The 20,961-nt window shown below is 43.5% G+C and overlaps 1 protein-coding gene across 5 annotated transcripts in view; it reads right to left on the bottom strand.

Annotated features, from left to right (window-relative positions):
- LOC107154118 (von Willebrand factor A domain-containing protein 3B-like) overlaps positions 1 to 20,961 on the bottom strand; it is an 83,557-nt gene that overhangs the window by 38,394 nt on the left and 24,202 nt on the right. Inside the window, exon 1 of one of the 5 annotated variants that reach the window (XM_048810310.1) lies at positions 2,485 to 2,780. The exons of 2 other annotated variants lie outside the window; for them this stretch is intronic. The gene's annotated coding sequence lies outside the window, so the exon portion shown is untranslated. Of the gene's footprint in view, positions 1 to 2,484; positions 2,781 to 2,813; positions 3,316 to 20,961 lie in introns of those variants that run through there. 2 more of the 5 variants (XM_015499706.2, XM_048810312.1) reach the window with 2 other exon arrangements.

The following is a 20,961-nucleotide window of genomic DNA, read 5'->3' on the forward strand; positions in this document are numbered from 1 at the left end:
ATGTATTTATTTGCCATTTTTCCCCCTTTTTTTTTTTTTTTTTTTTGAACCCAGGGAGACATAACCCCTGAGCCACATCCCCAGCCTATTTTGTATTTTAGTTAGAGACAGGGTCTCACTGAGTTGCTTAGCACCTCACTTTTGCTGAGGCTGGGTTTGAACTCGCGATCCTCCTGCCTCAGCCGCTGGGATGACAGGCGTGTGCCACCAAGCTTGGCTCATGACATCCACTTTTATTTCAAGTACCTTTTTAATCCAAAATTCCCAGGCATTTTGAACTATGAAGTTCAGAATAAATCACAGATAGTGAGAACAAGGGCAGATCAATATGCTTCAACTTTCTTTGGGGGAATCTGTCCACAAAGGCTACAGCTAAAATTCTTTTAAATTGGGTCAATTGTTCCTATAGAAACAAGGAAGGGAAGCTCAGAAGAAAGATTTCTTTACTACTTCGTCATTTCCAGTTAATCTTCCTCTTCCCTAAAACACACCCACTCCTACATTCTTGCCAGAAGGAGCTACATGTCTTGGGTTTAAAAGGGAAGAGGTTTTACTTCTTTATTTCTGCTTTCAAATTTTAATTAATTTTAAAAGGACACATTCTTGATTCCAAACCAAAGGTAGCCAAATTCCCCAGCTTAGCTCAGGTACACATCCCCTGTTCCTTTTGGGATTATCTTTTTATTTTATTTTTTTAATATGTGGGATTGGCTCTATAGCATCTGAGAACATGTATGATTCATTCTGACTCAAACCTCAGCTCCAGGGTTTTATAGCCTGACAATACCTGTACTGTCAGACATGAAAGGAAGTGGAAAGTGGAACAAGCTAGAGAAAACAAGGAAGAAAAGAGAAAGGGCATCTCCCAACAGGAGGGATCTTCTACTCAAATGGTATTTTAAAAAAAAAAAAAAAAAGACTATTCTAAGAGCAAGGAAGCCTGCCTGAAGCCAGGATTAGCAAAGGACTCCCCATCCCACCCCATCAACACACAGCACCCCACCCATGCTTTCCCACCTCCAAGCTGATCTCCAGCATTCTGTGAGGAATCTCAGCCTCCAGATCTGGCATCAAATGCTGCTTCTCCAGATTCCCTTCACTTTGAATACTTCATCTCTCTAGCCTTGGACACTTCTGGTGTGACCTCTCTAGACTAGAAGAAGGTTCCACGGCTGTACTGGCAAACTCTAGGAAGGCTCTCAGCACAGTGCCTTATATACAGCAAGCACGTTGTGTAAGTGATGAGATGAATTAAATCCATCACTTGGAACTTACTGACAGAATCCTGATTTTTTTTTTTTCAAAACCAAGTAAAGATTCACAATTCTAAGGAGGCTAAGAATGGGAAACAGCTATCTTTTTAACTATAGACATTATATTCTGGATATAAGTATACTATTTATTTACTACTATTATTTAGGTTTTATCATCTGAGGTTACTTACAAATTGGGAGACCAAAGAACCCAGAAGTCAGAACAATGTAACACATTCCATTTTGAACATTGTCCAAAGTTTTAAAAGTTATGCTAAGAATCATGGAATTTGAAGAAAGAGGAAGGGATTTCCTGAGTAAGAGGAGGAAGTGAAAGAGGAAAAGATGGAAGTGAAAGTCTGAGCTGAAGCCTTGGGTAGGCAAAGCTTTTGGAGAAAATAGAAAGTTTATGGCTTAAGTCCAAGGGCCACAACCAAAGGAAGTAGGGGCTCCATGTCCTTCCAGCCCTGCTGGACTTCTGCCTGTCCTGGGCACCCAACTGATGCCCCACAGCTGCTTTGGGGGTGGTGGGAGTCCCATGCCCTACAAGGTCATATCCTATGTGATAAGAGGCTGAGAGGCAAAGCAAGACTTAAGAGTTCATCAATTTGGCTTCAGCATTTGGTAAGCTTTAGGATCAGCCTCCCAAACTTCCTATTCTTGGTAACTTCTGGAAAAAAAAAAAAAAAAAAAGGTCTAGGTGAGGTGGTTATGTCTTGTGATTTCTGAGAGTTCTGAATTGTCATGCTCCCAGAAGAAAGGACACTGAGCCGACGCTCCTTGATGTACTTTGCTTCAATTCTTTACAGTCCCCATTTTTCAGCCCTTAAAAGGCAAGGCCAGGCTGTGATCATCAGAGCCAACAATGTTGGCAGCGGTGAGGAGTCTCAAGTGGACTGTCCCAGGATTGAGAAAATAGGGGCAAGAAAAGAAAACCTAAGAATAATTAGAGAGCTTTGAGGGTGGATCCTTGCTGAGAAGAAAGAAACACACAGCTCTTGAGGCGATGAAACTACATGGAAACTAAAGCTAACTATTAAGTTTTATGCCCATATAAAAAGAGTCAAAGAAAGTGGTGTGATTGTGACACCACGTGTGGAATGGCAGGCAGCCAGAGGCCTTTCCGGAACTGAAATCTGTGGAAAGCTTTAGTGCAAAGCAGATCACTTTGAGGTTTTATTTATATTTATCATTATTTATTAGAAATTAGTTTGCCTGGTTCTCGTATTACCTCCAAAGCCCAAGTGGACTTCGTCATCTTACGTTGAACTGTGGCATAGACAGAAACCAGGGAGCTGGTTCTCTGCCCGAGTGGCTAAGCTTCTGCAGGGAGCAAGGTGCCAAGGGAAAGCTCTCTAGGGCAGGATGGGCAGGTACCTGTCCCTGGACTCGACCCGACAACCACAGTTAAGTGAGCACGGGGAGGTCGCTGAGCACTTGGGAGGATTGCAGTTCAGCTAGGAAACTCAGCATCCTTCCAAGTTTTCCCCCGACGCAACCTGACGGAAAGCTCAGCGCCTCGCAGGTCCTGGCGTGGCAGGATGGTGTCCCCTCACTTACTAGGCAATGTCGGATGGAGGGCAAGCGGCTCCGGCTCAGCAGCCACCCACCCACCCTCCAGGGCCCATCGGACCCGAGAGGGCGGGCGAGGTAAGCATCTTGCTAATGCGCAAAGCGGAGGTTCCGCCGGCGGCGCGAAGGTTCAGCGGGTCCACGTCTCTGTTGTCCAGGCGTTGCCGCGGTTGCTCGGACACAGCCAATCACGGAGCGGCTCGCGGTCCGGCCCCGCCCACAGGGCGCGCCCCAGGCAGAGGAGTTGGCGGGTCTAGGGCCCAGTTCCCGGGAAAGGTGGGAACGCGGTCGTCCGCCACCTCCAAGGAACCCTCCTCACGCAGGGGCCACGCCCAGCGCAGAGAGAGGATGGCTTTGTCCCCTGTGCCTACTGTCACGGGAAAAATTAGCAGTGGAGAATATTAATGAATTAAGTTAACAAATAAATATGCAGAGAGCCCGGGTAAGGAGCCAGGCTGTTAGGACTCGCCCCTGAGTGGTTTTCACCTCCTCACGGCGAAGTGTATTCTCTTCCTTGTGCAGTGGAGGGAAAGAAACTTGAAACAGTAGCGTCAGTTACAGATGTTCAGCCACCAGACATGGGTGGAGCTGAGACAGAAGGAACAGCGAGCAGCAACTTTGCAAATTTGCACTGTTACAATTGCAACTTGAGGATGTTGCAATGTTACTTTGGGTTGCAGTTACAAAAAAAAAAAATTCTTATCATTAGATAATAATATTCCTGTAGGCAGCTGGTCACCGTGGTGCATGCCTGTAATCCCAGCAGCTCGGGAGGCTGAGGCAAGAGGATCACAAATTCAAAGCCAGCCTCAGCAATTTAGCAGGACTCTAAACAACTTGGTGAGGCCCTGTTTCTAAATAAAATATTAAAAAAGGCTGGGGACGTGGCTCAGTGGTTAAGCACTCCTGGGTTCGAGCCCTGGTACCAAAATGTAAAATAAATTTCTGTAGGCAATATTTCCCCCATTCAACTTTATTTTTAACCCTTGTTTTAGTTTTGCCTCATCGAGGGTTCAAAATATATACCATGATTTTTCAGGCACTAGTACCAGAAAAAAATGTGCTTATGAAAATCATCCTTAAATCCTGAATAAAAGATCCCACAGGCAAGTATTGCTTTTAATATGGGGTCTATTACGCTGTGATTTAGATTTTCAAACTGAAGAAGTAACGTGAGATCATTTGTAGGTTTATGAGTCAACAATCTAATAAGACACAATTAATATTAGAACTGAGTAATTCTGTCCCCAACAGAAAAGTCTACTTCAACTATAGGAATTTATTACCCCCCCCCTTTTTAATGCTTTTATAAAGAATAGTGAAAAGTTTGACTTCAGATCACAAATCATTCTAGAAAGTTATAAGATTGTACAGCATTGGCCCTGAAAATGACATCTGCTATTCATACCACCGAAAACCAAAGACAATTTTTTAAAATTTTTAAACTACACAGTACTAAATACTAAACCCCCAAGAGAGACTAACTAGTCCCTGCCTCTGAGTATGGCTGGCTTTTCCTAGGCCACCCCTTTGATCAGGACTGCCACAGCCTGGGAAACACAGCTTCTCAGGTCCTTCAGGGAAGTCTTCCCTTGGAGGCTCCAACCCCAGTAATTGCTCTCCACCTTCTGAGGCTGGGAGGAGGACCTATCAGTACCACACTCTCAGCAACCATATACACTCCCATTTCCTTGTCATTTGACCTTTGTGCTGTTTACTTTTCAGGTCGGGTAGTTTTTTTTGTTGTTGTTGTTTGTTTGTTTTTCTTTATATAAATCTATCCCTGACACTGATTGGATTCATGCCCATGACTGAGATCTTTGGTGGGGGACAGAGAGTGATAAATGGAATGAAAAGAGGAAAAGCAATTTTCCAAAACCCACTATAAAAACTGGAACTAGAGGAAAGGGAGAGAGTGCATTCAAGGGAATTGTATAGCAGTGTGTGGAAGAGCCTGAGATGGAATTGAAAGGGTGGCCCTCTCTCTGAAGAGAAGGGAGGAAAGGGGCACATGGAGCAACTGGGTCAGGCAACAGTCTCTGTTAAACCCTTTTTAGCACTTTTGGGGAAGGGAGTTTGGTCATCATGGGCAGCCTTGGGAGAGGTGGGTGGGGCCAGGGGAAGGCAGAGTCTCAACAGACATCTGTCTATACAGACGTTTCTCGACTCACAATGGAGTTACATTCACAATAAACTCATTATGATAAGTTGAAAATATTGTAAGTCAAAAATGCATTTAGCTGGACTCAGTGGTGCACCCCTGTAATCCCAGCAACTTGGAAGGCTGAGGCAAGAGGATCACAACTTCAAAGCCAGCCTCAGCAATTTAGCGAGGCCCTAGAGAGACCCTGTTTCAAAATAAAACATTTAAAAAAGGGGGGCTGGGGATGTGGCTGGGTGGTTAAACACCCTGCATTCAACTCCCAGTGCCAAAAAAAAAAATGTATTCAATATATCCAATTTACCGTACACCATAGTTGAGCAACGCAACACTATAGAGTGTCAGCTGCGGACAGCGCTCCCTTTGGTGAAGGTATCACAGCATCTCATACCCTGTAGCACTAGCCCAGAAAAAGACCCAAATTCAAGACTCAGATGTAGGTTCTACTAAACACCTATCACTTTTGCATCTCCCTAAAGTTGAAAAATCACAAATCAAACATCCTGAGTCAGGGATCACCTATACTTGATGTTCATTATCTAGGGAGGGAGTGCAGGATCCTGGCTGTCACTCTACCAATTTTCATGAGGAACAAAGCTTTTAGGCATAAGTCTTCCATCCTTGAAGTGTTCGCTTCTACCAGATGGAATCAATCCTTATAAATAATAGCCAGAGCCCAACAAGCTGCACACACCTATAATACCAGCGACTCAGAAGGCTGAGGTAGGAGGATCATGAGTTTGAGGTCAGCCTCCGCAATTCAGCAAGACCCTTTCTCAAAATAAAAAGGGCTGGAATGTAGCTCAATGATAGAGCAGCTGTGGGTTGAACCCCCAGAACTGGGGGGGAAAAAGAAAGAAAGAAAGCTAGAATTTACTGAATGCCAAATAATGTTCTAAGCACTTTAAATATATTACCTTATTTAAAACTTAGGAAAGCTCCACAAGGGAGCTGCCAAAATATCTCCATTTTATAGGTAAATAAATAAACTGAGATGTAAGATTAAGTAACATCTCTAGGGCCACTTCACTAATAGTTTCAGAGTTTGAATCTTGGCCCCCTGACTCTTCACTTTCTCCTCTTAATTATATGCTGTATTGATCAATTGTTGGTTTCATTTTCTCCAAAAGTAATTTTGTGTCATCTCAGCTGAAGTGCTCACTTAGAGCTGGATATTAGAGCCTCAGCAAAACCCCTGCTGAATGGATTTATAATGGGACACATTTTCATCTCAAAGGACATGAAGCAGCTCTATTTCCTAGTTCCCCTTCCCTCCCACAGGGCTTGTTAACAACTCCTTGGCCTCAGGGCGTTGCTCTTGAAGGAACTAGCTGCCTGGTAGGCCATCTATCATATCGCAATAATAAATTAAGAAGGTGCAAAAAATATTTCATATAAACACCAAAAGTCCCACATGCTTGACATTTTTAAATCACTCTTCAAAATAGATACCAAGACTAAAACTTGGCAAAGACTCTGCTCTTGGGATGAGCTTTTGAACATATGGAAATGGCGTTCAGGAATGGGCTGAATCTTGCCTCGCCCTGGTCATCCTCTTCCTAGGGTTCCTGGGAGATGTGGACAAAGGTGTAGGGGCCTTAAGAGTCCTCCTTATCCTAGGTGACCTGCAACCCTGCATGAGCACAGGCTAGACCCTCTCTCCTTCTGTGCTCAGATCTTTGCACCAGGTTCTTCCCAAGGCTGGAAGGGAAATCTGGACTGCCAGTGCTTATGTGAGATCAAGAGGGAGAGGAGGGTCTGCAGAGGAGGGAGAAGCACACTAGAGCCCATAATGTATGAACTTGGTACCACCAACATCCTGGACTCTGACCCACTTACATCAGGATGCCCCCCTCCTTGAAGACTGAGGAAAAGAACTTGAGAAGACAGAACACTCCCATCGATGGATCTAAACATAAAATTCCTAGGAAAAATGCTAGCAGATCGAATTCAGAAGAATATTTTTTAAACAAAAGAAAAAAACAAGGATTGAACCCAGGTGCATTGAACTATTGAGCCACATCTCCAGCCCTTTTTTTTTTTTTTTTTTTTTTTTTGAGACAAGGTCTCAATACATTGCTTAGGCCTTTACTGAGTCTGGCTTTGAATTTGCAATCTTCCTGCCCCAGCCTCCTGAGCCACTGGGATTACAGGTGTGCACCACCATGCCCAGCTAAATAATTGCTTTTTTGGTGGGGGCGGGTGGAGGACACGCAAACAGACTACTAGGGATTGAATCCAGGGGGATTTAACCACTAAGTCACATCGCCAGCCTTTTTTTGGATTTTATTAAGAGACACGGTCTCCCTAAGTTGCTTAGTGCCTCACTTTTGCTGAGGCTGACTTTGAACTGGTGATCCTCCTGCCTCAGCCTTCCGAGCCTCTGGGATGACAGGCGTGCGTCTGGCTAAACAATTGCTTTTTCAAATACAAAATTGCATACATTGTCTGTGAAGCAATTCCACGTCTAGGTTTCTTCAGAACAGACAGAGGCCTTCTTTTGGGTTTTTGTTGTTATTTTGTTGTGGGGTTTAGGGGAGGGAGACTCTTGTGTCTTTTGTTGTGTTTTGTTTGTTACTTTGCAGTGCTGGAGACTGAACCCAGGACCTCACAGGGCAAGTGCCCTGCCACTGAGACACATTCTCAGTCCTCTTTTTTTTCACACTTCTTGAGGTTGGTAAAGACTCTCACCATGGCTAAGGCCTCATGGAGGAAGGCAGGACCCCTCGACCCTCACCCACCCAGGGCTCTATACAGCAGAAGCTCCTGTCCCCATCTCATCACTCAAGTTGTCAGGCCTGCCTACTCCAAGTCCCAGCGTTCAGGCGTATTGCTGAGCTTCTTCGCACATGTCCTTCCTGCAATAGATGACTGAGCCAGGTTCTTGAAGCGTTGACACACGATAGCAAGAAGAAATTGTTTATTTTTAACCATAGTAAAAGTTTAAACAAAGTTCCCAGGAAGTCATTATTCAAATGCCACTTGTCTCTCGAAGTCCTCCTTCATGGAAAGGGTGGTTTTAAAAGGTGGCCTGTGGACATAGTAGGTTTATCCCTCTCTCAGTGCAGAGCTCTTGAGTTTCCTGTTGATTACCAAGCTCCGGGCCTTTGCAAGGCTGCAGGCCAAGCCTTTACGACTCCCAACTGCATTTCTGGAAAGAACAGAACAAGGAGTAAATCACAAATAATGTGAAGAAGAAATTCCATAGAGCCATACTGAAAAAGAACTGGCAATCCTCCTGCCTCAGCCTCCCCAGCCTTTGGGATGACAGGAATGTGTCTGGCTAAACAATTGCTTTTTCAAATATAAAAATGCATACATTGTCTGTGAAGCATTCCACTTCTAAATTTCTTCAGAACAGACAGAGGTCTTCTTTTGGGTTTTTGTTGTTATTTTGTTTTGGGGTTTGGGGGAGGGATGCAGAAAAGGGAAGCCAAAAATAAATAAATAAATAAATAAATAAATAAATAAATAAAAGCAACTGTGACTCCATTTACTGAAGTGAGTCTGTTCATCAACTGTATAAAATCAAGGGCCTGGTACATGGGGCTCCATGTAGGTTAGATGTTTATACGTCCCCCAAATTCATATGTTGAAATCTAATTCCCAGTGTCGTGGTATTTGAAGGTGGGGCCTTTGGAGGTAGCAAGGTCATGAAGGTAGAGCCCTCATGATGGGAATAGTGTTCTTATAAGGAGAGGCCAGAGAGCTACATCACTCTGTCCACCATGTGGAGACACAACAAGAAGTTGGCATTCTGCAGCCCCAAAGAAAGCCTTCTCCAGAACCTAACCATGATGGCACCCTGAGCTCAGACTTCCAGCCTCCAGAACTGTGCAAAATAGATCTATGTTGTTTATAAGTCACCCAGCCTCTGGTATGCGGCTCTCTCAACCTGAACACAGTCAGGGCATACTGTTCTTTATTCACTCACCCTACACATGGGAACCTCGTGACTGCACAATTGTAGTAAGATGGTCTTTCTTTTAACTAGAACTTACAATTGGAGGCTTATTAACCAAACATTGTAAATCTGACAAATATGAAGTGTTGGGAGCAGTGACTGGATTATGTTTCCTGAGCTGACCTGGGACACAGGCAATACCTCTCCTGGGAACTTTCAGTGCGAAGGTGACCATTAAAGATTGCCCAGTTGCTATGGTGACACCCTGTAAAAAGGACATTCTGTGCCAGCCAGAGAACTATCAGTTTTTGACCATGAAGTCCAGACACCAGCTTCCCAGGGGTAGAAAATTGTGGGCAGAAGCTGATAATCATAATTGGGCTGCTCATACCTATGACCTTGGTTTTGCTTGTTTTTTGAAGAAACTTTCTCATAATAACCTTTTTGGTTTTAAAACTTATGTAGTAAATGTGCTGAGCTGGTTCTGGGTCACCATCTCCCTCCCTGCTGGGGTTTAGTGACCCACCAAGCCCCAGCTTTTTCTCTATTTGTGTGTCTGTTTGTCTTTTCTTCGTCCTCTCATCGCCCCCTCTGGTACCTGAATTAATGGCCATACAGGTCGTGGCAATTAAATAATTCCTGTCATATGTAACCTAACCAAAATACAGTAAGAATGTGGAAGGGCTGAGAACCAGAGATGCTGGGCCCAAACCCTGCTCCTGGGTCAAGTTGATTACACTCCTGAGCCCTCGTGGGTTCTCGTTTGTCAGGGATCACGTGGTTCTGAAAGGTTCAGGTGTGAATGTTGGCCAAACCCCCATTCTCAAAATGACCCTGTATATCTGAGCTTGAATCTGTGGGAAGGGGCTTGAATGAGCTCTGAGGCATAAACCTTCCTTCTGGACCCAGGGCTGTGCGGGAGAGAGCGAACGGTGCACATGCAGGCTGCTAGAGCCAGAGGACCAGGATGGGTTAGCCCAGAAGACGCAGCTCAGGGTAGCACTTGGAGGGGCTTTGAGGAAAAGGGCTACAAAGAGACCTTGCAGAGGTTCAGGGGAGGAGCATGATCAGCCTGAGTTTTCCTAGAAGTGATTGTCTCGTTGGTCAGATTGACAGGACAGAGACAAAGCAGGAAGAGCCAGGTGGAATGCAAATCACCAAGAACCGTGACACAGTGGTCCTGCAGCATGGCAAAAACAGTGAAGATGGCCCAAACCACAGGTGTGGCCAAGGTGCCAAGCAAGCCCCCTGTGATGGCGTACTGATCTGCAGTTTAAGAGAAAAAATGAGCACCAGGGCCTGCCGTGCTCAGGAGCGTGGCCATTGAAGACATCCTCTCCCACCCCAGTCCAGGTTGGATTAGGCTTAAACTGGGTCCTGGAAGTAGAATTTTAACCTGAGTGCATCTCTAGGAGGCCTTGTGTTTTCTGACCTGACTTCTTGGCATGCTCTTCCCCCAGCTAGGCATTGACTTGCCCCTCACCACCTTCTCACTGAGCCCTTCCTTGACCAGGACCCTGGAGATCCCAGACATCTCCTGCCTCCTCAGCTCTCCATCCACCCTCCCTGATGGGCCCTTCTTCGTAGCACACATCTCCAGCTGTCTTGTACAGCATCAGTCATTTTGCTCCTGTCTGTCCCCACTGTTTGTCAACTTTGCTGCATATCTGCAGGGCCTGGAACAGGGCCTGATACGCAGTAGGCCCCCAAGACGTCTTTGTGAAAAGATGTGAGAAGCCTAACTCTACCTGCTCTCCTTTTAAAGGATGTCTCAGCAGGTGGCCACTTCATCACACTAACTGTGCTTGTGGACGTGGTTTGAGCAGAGAATCCCACGGAAAGACTGGTCTTCCTCTCAACCAGTAGAAACAGAGAGGTCAGCCGTGGGGCTGCCCCGGAAGCTTTAGCTCAGGGACAATGGTGCTCACTGCTGTACCAAGCAAACCCAGACATCCAGACTGCTTCAAGCACAACGGAAGTTCGTATCTTCTTTAGATAGAGTCCAAAAAGTGATAGTCCTCCAAGCAGTGATCTGAGGACCCAGGCTTCTTAATGTCTTTTGGCTCTGCCATCTTGATCAACGACTTCAAAGGTGGTAGTTGCACTCAATCCAGCAAAAGGGAAAGAAAGCTGGAGACAGTCTGGGGGAGATTTCCATGGGGCAGACCTAGAAGAGACATTTGTCCCTTTTGCTTAAACCCCATCGGCTAGCATGGAGTTCCAGGGCCACAGTGATTACCAGGGAGTCTGGCATATGAGGTCTAGCTGAGCGCACATTGGGAGAAAGATGTATGTGGACAGTCAGCCAGTCTCTGCCACACAGGCTCGGAACTGGCCTTCCCTCGGTGTCCTCACAGGGTTAACCCAGCACCTCAGAGTGACCATAGCATAGAAAGTTCCTGGGACTGGCAAGTCAGTGATGGGCAGGCCCTGCTCCAGCCAACGGCATTATATGTTTACCATGTCAGATGTGTTCATGTTCAAATCCACTGAAACTGGTTAGACTCCTGTTATGTGATTGAATAAAATTAGTGAAAAATAAGTACTAAAAGGGAAAAAAAATATATGTCTATGAAACTCAGGATGAATGCTTTGGAAATACCATGCCGATGTCTCAGACCATCTTCTCTTACTCTAACAGAATACCTGAGTCTGGGGAATTTATAAAGAAAAGAGGTTTATGCTCCTCATGGCTCTGGGGGCAGGGAAGTCAAGGTCACCACATCTGGCAAGGGTCCCGTGCTGTGTCATAGTGTGGTGGAGGGCATCAACAGTAGCAAAAAAAAAAAAAAAAATGTAGACTCACTTTGTAACAATCTGCTCTAGAGGTAACTAATCCAATCTCACAAGAGCGAGAACTCAGATGGATATTGAGCCATTCATGGGGGCTCCACCTCTATGATCCAAATTCCTCCTACCAGGCCATACCTCCCAACACTGCCACAATGGGATCAAGTCTCAGCATCAGTTTTGGTGGGGACAAATCTTACCCAAACCATAACAGTCAAAAAGTAACTGCTATTATTTTCAGAGTAGGTGAGACCCTCCTAAATGCCTGGGGACAGGAAACGAGGAGTCACGTAAATCCAGAAGTGTTCAGATCCCAAACTATCTTGCAGGTATCTTGAAGCTCTATTTCTACTTTATGGAGAGTGGAAGTGGAAATCATTGGTGTCTGGGTGTAATCTTTGAAAGAAAGAGAAGAAACTCTGACCAGTGAACAATTTTCAAAGAGAAAATCTTGACCCTGATAAAAGTTGAGAAAAAAGGAAAAGGACACCCATTTAGATATAAAAGTGAATTCATGTAAAAGATCTTATTACATGTATCAGATGAAGGAGCAGGCAAATGTCATAACCCTTCAAAGAAGAAGTCAAAACAGAACAAATTTATAAGGAGTCATGTGGAATTGAAAGTACAGATGGACACAGACCGACTTTTCTCCTGGGGAGAGGAAAGTCAATCCTTAGCTGACGGGGCAGTTTGTATGTCTCTCAGTTACCAGCAAAGTATAGATTTTTACAATAACTCTGACAGATCAACTTGATAAGGCAGAGGGGGCACTATTAATAATGCATAGTTTTCCACTAAAGCACATTTTTTCCCTGCAACCCAACATCAAAACACCGGGGAATAAATACATTCATCTGAGCCAAGTTAGAGGAAGTCGGCGAGATCTATGTGTCATTCTTTGGTGGTGGTTCCTACATTTTCAATTAACTGGTTAATGATTAGCCCCAGTTCCTTGGATCACAGAGTTTCAGTTAAACATCTTTCAGGGGTTTCACTGGGCAAAAGGAGTAGAGAAAAGTGTTGATGTTTCCTAGTTTAAAAAACAAATTGATTCTCTTTTCCAACTGTAGGAACCTGAAAAAATGAATCAAGAATCACTTAAATAAAAGGTTTTAAAAGCGATAAATAAATAAATAAATAAATAGGTAAAAATGAGCAATCCAGGCATGTGGGGCCCGCCTCTCATCTCAGCTACTTGGGAGGCTGAGGCAGAAGGATCCCAAGTTTGAGGCCAGCCTTGGCAACTCAGAAAGACCCTGTCTCAAAATAAAAATTTAAAAGGACTGGAGGGGCTGGGATTGTGGCTCAGCGGTAGAGCACTCGCCTAGCACAGGCAGGACCCGGGTTCGATCCTCAGACCACATAAAAATAAAGGCATTGTGTTGTGTCCATCTACACCTAAAAATTAAATGTTTAATTTTTTTTTTTAAAAAAAGACTGGAGATGTGGCTCAGTGGTACAGCCCTTGCCTGATACAGGTGAGGCCCTGGGTTCAATCCAATACCAGAATGGAAGGAGGGAGGGAGGAAAAGAACATTAGACACCCCCAGGAGAGGCCCCCAAGGATGCCCCCTTCCCCTTCAGTGGTGCAAGGAACAAAAGATCAGAGAGGCCGCTCTGCCTATTGGAGACTGGGATTAGCAGTTTTTACAGGAGACAGCATTTTAATTTACAAAACCAAAATAGCATCAGCAGGTGGGGTGTGGAGAACTTAAACCTGGGACAAGTCCATCTCAGTAGATGGAGCTCATTCCTTTTCATGGGTTTTAGTTTTCAATTTTCAGGTCTTATACTGTCAGATGTCAAAAAGAATCGTAGCAATAGCACCAATATCAATGCCAATTTTCTAGTTTTGATAGTACACTACAGTTATATGAGGTGTTACCCTTGGAAGCTGAGGGGAAAGTATGGGGAACTCTCAGTACTATTTTTATAACTTCCTGTGAGTCTACAATTATTTAAAATTAAAAGTTTTAAAAAAAATTTAAAAAAACAGTGGCCCATGTTTCAAGGCTTATGTAGATTACTTCATGAACTTTGGCTGACTGTATCTTATTCCTGAAAGACAGAAGTATAACGTTTTTTGGCAGTGGGGAGGGAGTACTGGGGATTGAACTCAGGGGCACTCAACCACCCAGCCACATCCCCAGCCCTATTTTGCATTTTATTTAGAGACAGGGTCTCACTGAATTGCTTAGTACCTCCCTTTTGCTGAAGCTGGCTTTGAACTAGTGATCCTCCTGCCTCAGCCTCCCAAGTCCCTGGGATGACAGGTGTGCACCATTGCACCCAGCCAGAACTGTAATTTTTTTAGGGTATGGGGCCCATTGTGAGATCAGATGCATTGTGGAAAAAACGGTCACTTGAAAGGTATAAAAGTGTCATCTTGAGAGTACTGAAACTTCTTCTATAGGCATTCTAAGGATGATCATTAAAAAATTCACAAATAGAAATTATTTTTTTGGAGAGGAGGTAGTATTGGACAGGAAGATCACAAGTTCAAGGCCAGCCTTAGCAACTTAGTGAGTCCCTGTCTCAAAAGAAAAGCAAAGCTTTTTATACCTTCCAGGAAAGGCAAACCCAAGAAATATCTTCCTTCTGCAGATAATAGTCAAGAGTCTAGTTTCCAGTGAAGAAAAGACCTGAGATTTTCTTCTTTATAAATGTATTCAGAGATTTTCAGGAGACTGCTGTCCACGTGCACAAGCCTAAACCCAGCCTGGGGCTGATGGTGCAAGTGTCCTTCAAAAGAAGAAAGGCATCAGGTGCCCTAGTGTCGCCGCGACTACGGGGCACACTCTATCCTTGTCCCCCTGGCTCTCTCCATCGCCGAGCACGGGCTCTGTCAGCACAGCAGTGGTCCCCAGATATCCCTCTTGACTTGAAATGTCAAACTGCATCTGAATCACAAATGGAGCGAACATTTAAAGGTATGCTCTCTCTCCCCTCCTTCTGGCTTATCTGGTCCTTTTCCTGGAAGCATTTCTCTTTGTTCCTATTTTAGAGATTCACAGTTAGGAATGGAGAAGACTTCCTTGGAGACTGAAGAAGCTACAAAGATTCTGCCGCTTCACTGAGAATAATAATAAACAAGAACACAATTGATCCTCTTCAGCTTTTAGTGCTAGGAGACGGATCCTCCTGCATGCTAGGCAAGCACTCTGCTGGAGTGACAACCCCCAGGCCTGTGACCATCATCCTTTAGACATTCACAGTGTTGGAGATTGATCCCAGGGCCTCACGCATGCTCACCAAGCACTCAGACTTCATCGTTTAAAACACACTCGTCCTAAGAAGCAGGGAATTGTTTCGAGAAAGTAGCTTTCAATAATGTGTGAAATGGTTTTGTCGTGTGCAGAAAGCATTTTATCTGGTGTGTTTCAGGTGGTCTGGGCGCCCTACAGCTCCCTGGGGTGCAAAATGTATTCTTTTGTCCCAACTGAATGGAAATCATAGAGGGTGTGCTTACTGTAAACAGATGCCTTTCTTCTTCTTTGGGGGAGGGGTATCGTAGATTGAACCCAGGGACACTCGACCACTGAACCACATCCCCAGCCCTATTTTGTATTTTATTTGAAGACAGAGTCTCACTGAGTTGCTAAGCGCCTCGCTTTTGCTGAGGCTGGCTTTGAACTCTCGATCCTCCTGCCTCAGCCTCCCAAGCCTCTGGGATTATAGGCATGTGCCACTACGCCAGGCCAGATGCCCTTCTTCTGACTTTGTTTTGTATGTAAGACCCCAAGTCACAATTCTTTCTATAAATAGAATGAGTAGATCCCTGGTGAACCCTCAACAGAATCTGTAGCTCTAAGTCCAAAGAATGCTATCCTGTCTTCCAGAAAGCAATTTCTATCAGAAACCCAATCCTTTCTGAGGTTGTTTACACTTAAAACTTGTGTTTATTACAGATATGTCCTTGTAATAGTTAGATTCATCTAGCTGTGTACAGTGCCCTGGAGACATACAAAATCAAGACAAGGACTGTCTTCTTCTCATTAGGAAATGTTCACCTAAATTATAAAGTCTTCCATAAATAAAGGCTAACTATATATCAAATTAAGGCTTACAAAGGTGCAAAACTGTAACCAAAGTCAGTTTCAAATAAGATATCTTGTTTAAATAAATTATGTTACATATAAACAAGCCATTGAAAAGTGATGTCTAGCTGGGTGTGGTGGTGAATGCCTGAAATCCCAGTGGCTCAGGAGGCTGAGGCAGGAGGATCACAAGTTCAAAGCCAACCTCAGCAACTTAGTGAGGCCCTAAGCAATTTAGTGACACCCTGTCTTTAAATAAAATTTTTTTAAAAAGGACTAGAGATGCAGCTTAGTAGTTAAGCCCTCCTGGGTGGTTCAATCCTCAGTACAAAATGAAAAGAAAAAAAATGAAGTCAAGCCTGGCGCAGAGGCACACATCTGTAATCCCAATGGCTTGGGGAGGCCTAAGCAAGAAGATCATAAGTTTGAGGTCAGCTTCAGCAACTTAGCAAGGCCCTAAGCAACTTAGTGAGACCCTGTCTCAAAATAAAGAAATAGAAAGGGCTGGGGATGTGGCTCAGTGGTAAAGTATGCTTAGGTTCAATCCCTAGTACCAAAAAAAAAAAAAAAGTCTAGAAGATACAGTTAATGACTTGGAAAGGTTGATTTGCAACTCACTGTAGTAAGAGAAAAACAAAACAAGACCCCAAGGAAATATATTATACATGTCATGTAAAAATACTGGAAGGATATATAAATAATCCCAGGTCACTCGAGGCTATGTCCAAATGCAGCATAATGAACAATTCTCATTTTCTTGCTTTTCCTTTGTGTATTTTCTATAATAAATATGCATATTTTGTAATTTGAAAAACTGAAAACCATTTCCCCTGAAGTGAAAGAAAATGTACACTTAGTGTTATGCACTATATAAAAATCTGGCACAAATCCATTTTTTTTCTTTAAGAACATATATATGTGATTGCTTGGTTGCATAAGCTATTTCTGGAAGGAAACTGGAAAAACTGCTGTATTGATTGCTTCCAGGGAAACAAAATAAATGTTTAGGGACATAGAAGTTTTTCACTCAGCATGCTTTTATGTCTTCTGAATTAACTTAATTAAAGCTTGGAAGTCAAAATTTTTCATCAGTGTTAGCTGCAAGTTCTCTTGATCAACCCCAGTCAAGTCCTTGCCGTGGGGTCGCTGACAAGCCTCGTCTGATGCCTGGACCCTCAGCCAGCATGTTCCGCCACGAGGGGCACATAAGAGGACACGTGTTCCCAAAGCATCCTGTCTGCTCCTCCCGGGAACATGAATGCTAAGAGTGCAGAACTGAATCTAAAATGGCCCAGGGGCTACAGTGGACATCTCAACCTGCCAGTTTCTCGATCCTGTTTGCTCTGCAAGTGACCTGCTTGCCACCCGCCTCGGGGAGTGAGAAGCATCAGCGAAGGAGAGTCATGGATTTCATTGTGTAAAATACACAGACCTCAAAACTGAGCAGAGCTCTCACTCCATTGTTACACAATGGCCAGGCCTGGACTTCCCCCGTGGGGGGTTCCTCCAGGAACCCCGAGATGCCTTTGATTCAACCTGACTGCAGGGTTTGCTTCCAGTCTGTGCAATGGCTCCAGAGGCCCCGTTCAGCTGCCCTGGCCATGAAGCTGTCTCTCCCACTCCACTCTTAGGCTCTGTGGGCTACTCAGAACCTAGACCCTGGGCTCCACTCTTTGGCAGTAATACCAGGAAGGCCAGCTTGGGTGGTACTGGGCTTGGGGGCCTTTCTGTGTTTGATTTGTCAGTTCCTTTTGGTTTTAATGTAACCACATTACCACCTGTATGTTGGTGCTTCTTTAGGAAACAGTATAATAAAAAAAAATGCAAGGGAGAGTGGCCGTCTTTTCCTTTAGGAGAACCTGCCTAGCCCTCAAGATGAGAGGCATGTGGAGTCTGTCCTTGAACTTACATACTGTTCCATCTAAGGCATTAAAGTCAGAGACCCTGGGGTTTGCTTGCTCCCTGTACAACACGCTGCGGTACTAACAAATGTTTGTAGGAAGTACGAAAACAGACAGCAAGTACTAGGTCACTATGCCTTTGTCCTGCATCTTGGGCCAGCCAAGAGTTTTATGCTGGGGTTTTCAATGAACCTGCTGTGGTTTGGATATGGTTTGAGTATGTCCTCCATGGGTCCCTCTGTTAGAAGCTTGGTCCCCACTATGATGAAGTTGAGAGTGGTACAGAACCTTTAAGAGGTGGAGCCTCATTGGAGGAATTCAGGTCATCAGGGGAGCTGCCTTCAGAAAAGATTAGCATAGTTCTTGTGGGTCCCTTCAGTTCTCAAGAGAGTTATAAAAGAGCAAGCCTGGCTCCTCCCTTCCGTGGCTTCCTGTCTCACCATGTAATCTCTTCCCTCTCCTTCCTTGGAGATGCTATCCATCCTGAGGCATCACCAGAGACAAGTTTATCTCAGCACCATACACTTGAACCTGTAGAACTGTGAACCAAGTAAACCTCTTTTCCTTATAAAGTAACGAGCCTTGGGATTTTGTTGTAGTAACAGAAAACAGACAGATACAATCTATATTCAATGTTATATCCTGCCTCCTCAAAACTATCTCAGAGCCATGTTATTCTTTGTATTTATTATATTGATTGAAAAAGACTTAATTGATATTTTGGTCTTTAGTGATAATTATTCCAATAAATACTGACAGATGGGTATATCAAGCAGATTTGCCCACTCAGCCCCTGCTCTCAGCACACACATTATTTCACCAAGATCCTAAAGACATTCGCCACCTGGTACCAGCCAGTGCACAGCACCAAGGCTGGGGGACCCAAAAGACAAAATCAAAGAAAAGTCAAAACAATGAAGCAGGAGGAATAAACTAAGAAACTCCAAAACAAGACACATTACTACCTGGTTTCATTTTCTTAATAAATTTATTAAAATTTCTCACCATAACAGCTAAAAATATTCTTGAATGGGATAAGAATCTGATGAATTTCCTTGTGTGTGATAGTTGAGAGTGTGTCTTCTTAGATCCTGCACTGAACATAGTAGGTGTAGTCAAAAGGGAATTTTTTTGCAACTAGAAATGTGGGCTCCTTATTAGACATATCATCATCATTCTTGACAATATTGTCATCACCATTACATTGGCATGGATTTTGTTCCCATGTGCTCTCAGCTCTGGTCAGAATAGGAAGGACATAACTCTTAATGCTTTTTCTCAAGATAAGAAGGAGCTTCTGACTCCAATCTCCTCCTCCATCTCAAATCCAGTACCATTTGAGGGGATCCAAGAAAAGCGTGATCAAAATGAACATCTTCATGGCCCACGGGCCTTGGTTCTTATCAGTGATGTCTTAGAAAGAACGAGCAACTCTTCTCATTCCCTCAGGCAGGTGATCTGTCCTACCTACCACTCTGCATTTGTGTCCTGCCCTCCGAAACAGCTGTTATAGTCAAGAAGGCTTCAACTGCCATAATTTAAGCAAAGCACTGAAATTTAGAGTCATTCTAAAACCATTTATGCTCATCATGGTCGTGTGAAAATGTGCTAAAATTAGAGTCACAGGATGAGGAAAAATCCTCAGATTCAAATCTCTACTTCAGGGCCATGTGGATCATTATGCAGAGACCTACCTCCACCCACACGGGGTGACAAACTGGGAGGTATGTGGCTGTAGATCAAAGAACAATGGTTGCATCAAGGGAAATCAGCTGTGAGAACATTTGTATTGTGTAACGAACTAGCCAATTTTTTTTCCCATAAAACATCATTTTTACTTGAAAGAACAAGTGATGTTGAATTTTAGAAAGACTTGAAGTAGTGATTATAAATATGTTGAAAGAGCAAAAGGAAATCATGCTTCAAAAAGTCAACGGAGTTACAATGATAATGTCTCGTGAAGTAGAGAATATTAATAAAGAGATGGGAATTATTTTTAAAAAAACAGAAGAAGAAGAAGCAGCAGCAAACAGAAATTCTGGAGTTAGAAATTACAATAACTTAAATGAAAAATTCACTGGGGAGGCTAAACTGTAGATTTAAACTGGCAGAAGAAAGGATCAGCAAAATTGAAGCTAGACAGTGCTGTGGCTTAGATGTTGAATATTCTCCAAAGGATTGTGTATTGAAGTCCTAGTCCCCCGAGTGGTGCTATCTGGGGAGGTGGTAGAACCTTTAGGAGATGGGACCTAGCAGGAGGTCTTTAGGTCATTGGGTGTACCCTTGAAGGAGACTGTGGAACTCTAATCTCTCTCTTTCTCTCTATTCTCTGGTTTGAGATGTGACCATTTGTTCCTACATGTACTCTCACCATTGTGTGCTGTCCTCACCAGAGGCCAGACCAATGGGACCACCCAATCTTGGATGTTGAACTTCCCAAAATGTAAGTTGTGAACCTCCAAAACTGCAAGCTAAACCTTTTCTCTTTATAAAGTTAGTTGCCTCAGGTATTTTGTTATTGTCATCAGAACTGACTAATTCAGATAGCTAGAGATTATGAGATACGAAGTACAGAGAGAGAAAAGGAGGAAAAAGAATGAACAGAACTTTAGGCAAATGTGGGATAACATTAAGCACACCAAAATACACTAATTAGAGTACCTGACAGGAAGAGAAAATAGCACAGAAAGTCTAAATAAATAATTGCTGAAAATGTCCTAAAATGGATTTAAAAGCAAACATTTAGTCTACCAACAATCTAACTGCAAGAAGCTTGATGAATTACAAGGAGGATTACACTGACACAAATAAAATCCACACCCAGACAGATCATAGTAAGAATGCTGAAGGCCAAAGTCAAAAAGAAAATTTTTGAAAGCAAAAAGAGAAAAATGACTCATTCTATATGAAAGATCTGCAAAAAAAGACTAACAGCTGACTTTTCATTGGAAATACTGGAGGCGAGAAGAAAGTAGGGTGATGTATTTGAAGCACTAAAGAGAAGAACTATCAGCCAAGATGCTTCTATACAACAAAATATCATTCAAAAGCTGGGGTGAAACAAAGACAGATTCAATGAGATACAATATGGGAGAAATCCTGGCTACCAGTCCCACTTTAAAGAAATAGGAAAGCAAGTTCTTTAAGCTGAATATAAATGACCTCCAGTGGAAATTAAAAAACACAGAGATTCAAAACAATGAGCTTCTACAGAGAGAATTGTGGGTTTTTAAAAAGATAATAGAAATGCTTGAAAGTGCAGTATAAGCAGAAAGAAATTTGAGGAATCCATAATACGCCGGAATTTAAAAAGGAGAAATCACAAGTTTCATTAGAAAAC

Source organism: Marmota marmota, unplaced genomic scaffold (assembly GCF_001458135.2).
Source record: "Marmota marmota marmota unplaced genomic scaffold, marMar, whole genome shotgun sequence".
NCBI classification, from domain to species: Eukaryota; Metazoa; Chordata; class Mammalia; order Rodentia; family Sciuridae; genus Marmota; species Marmota marmota.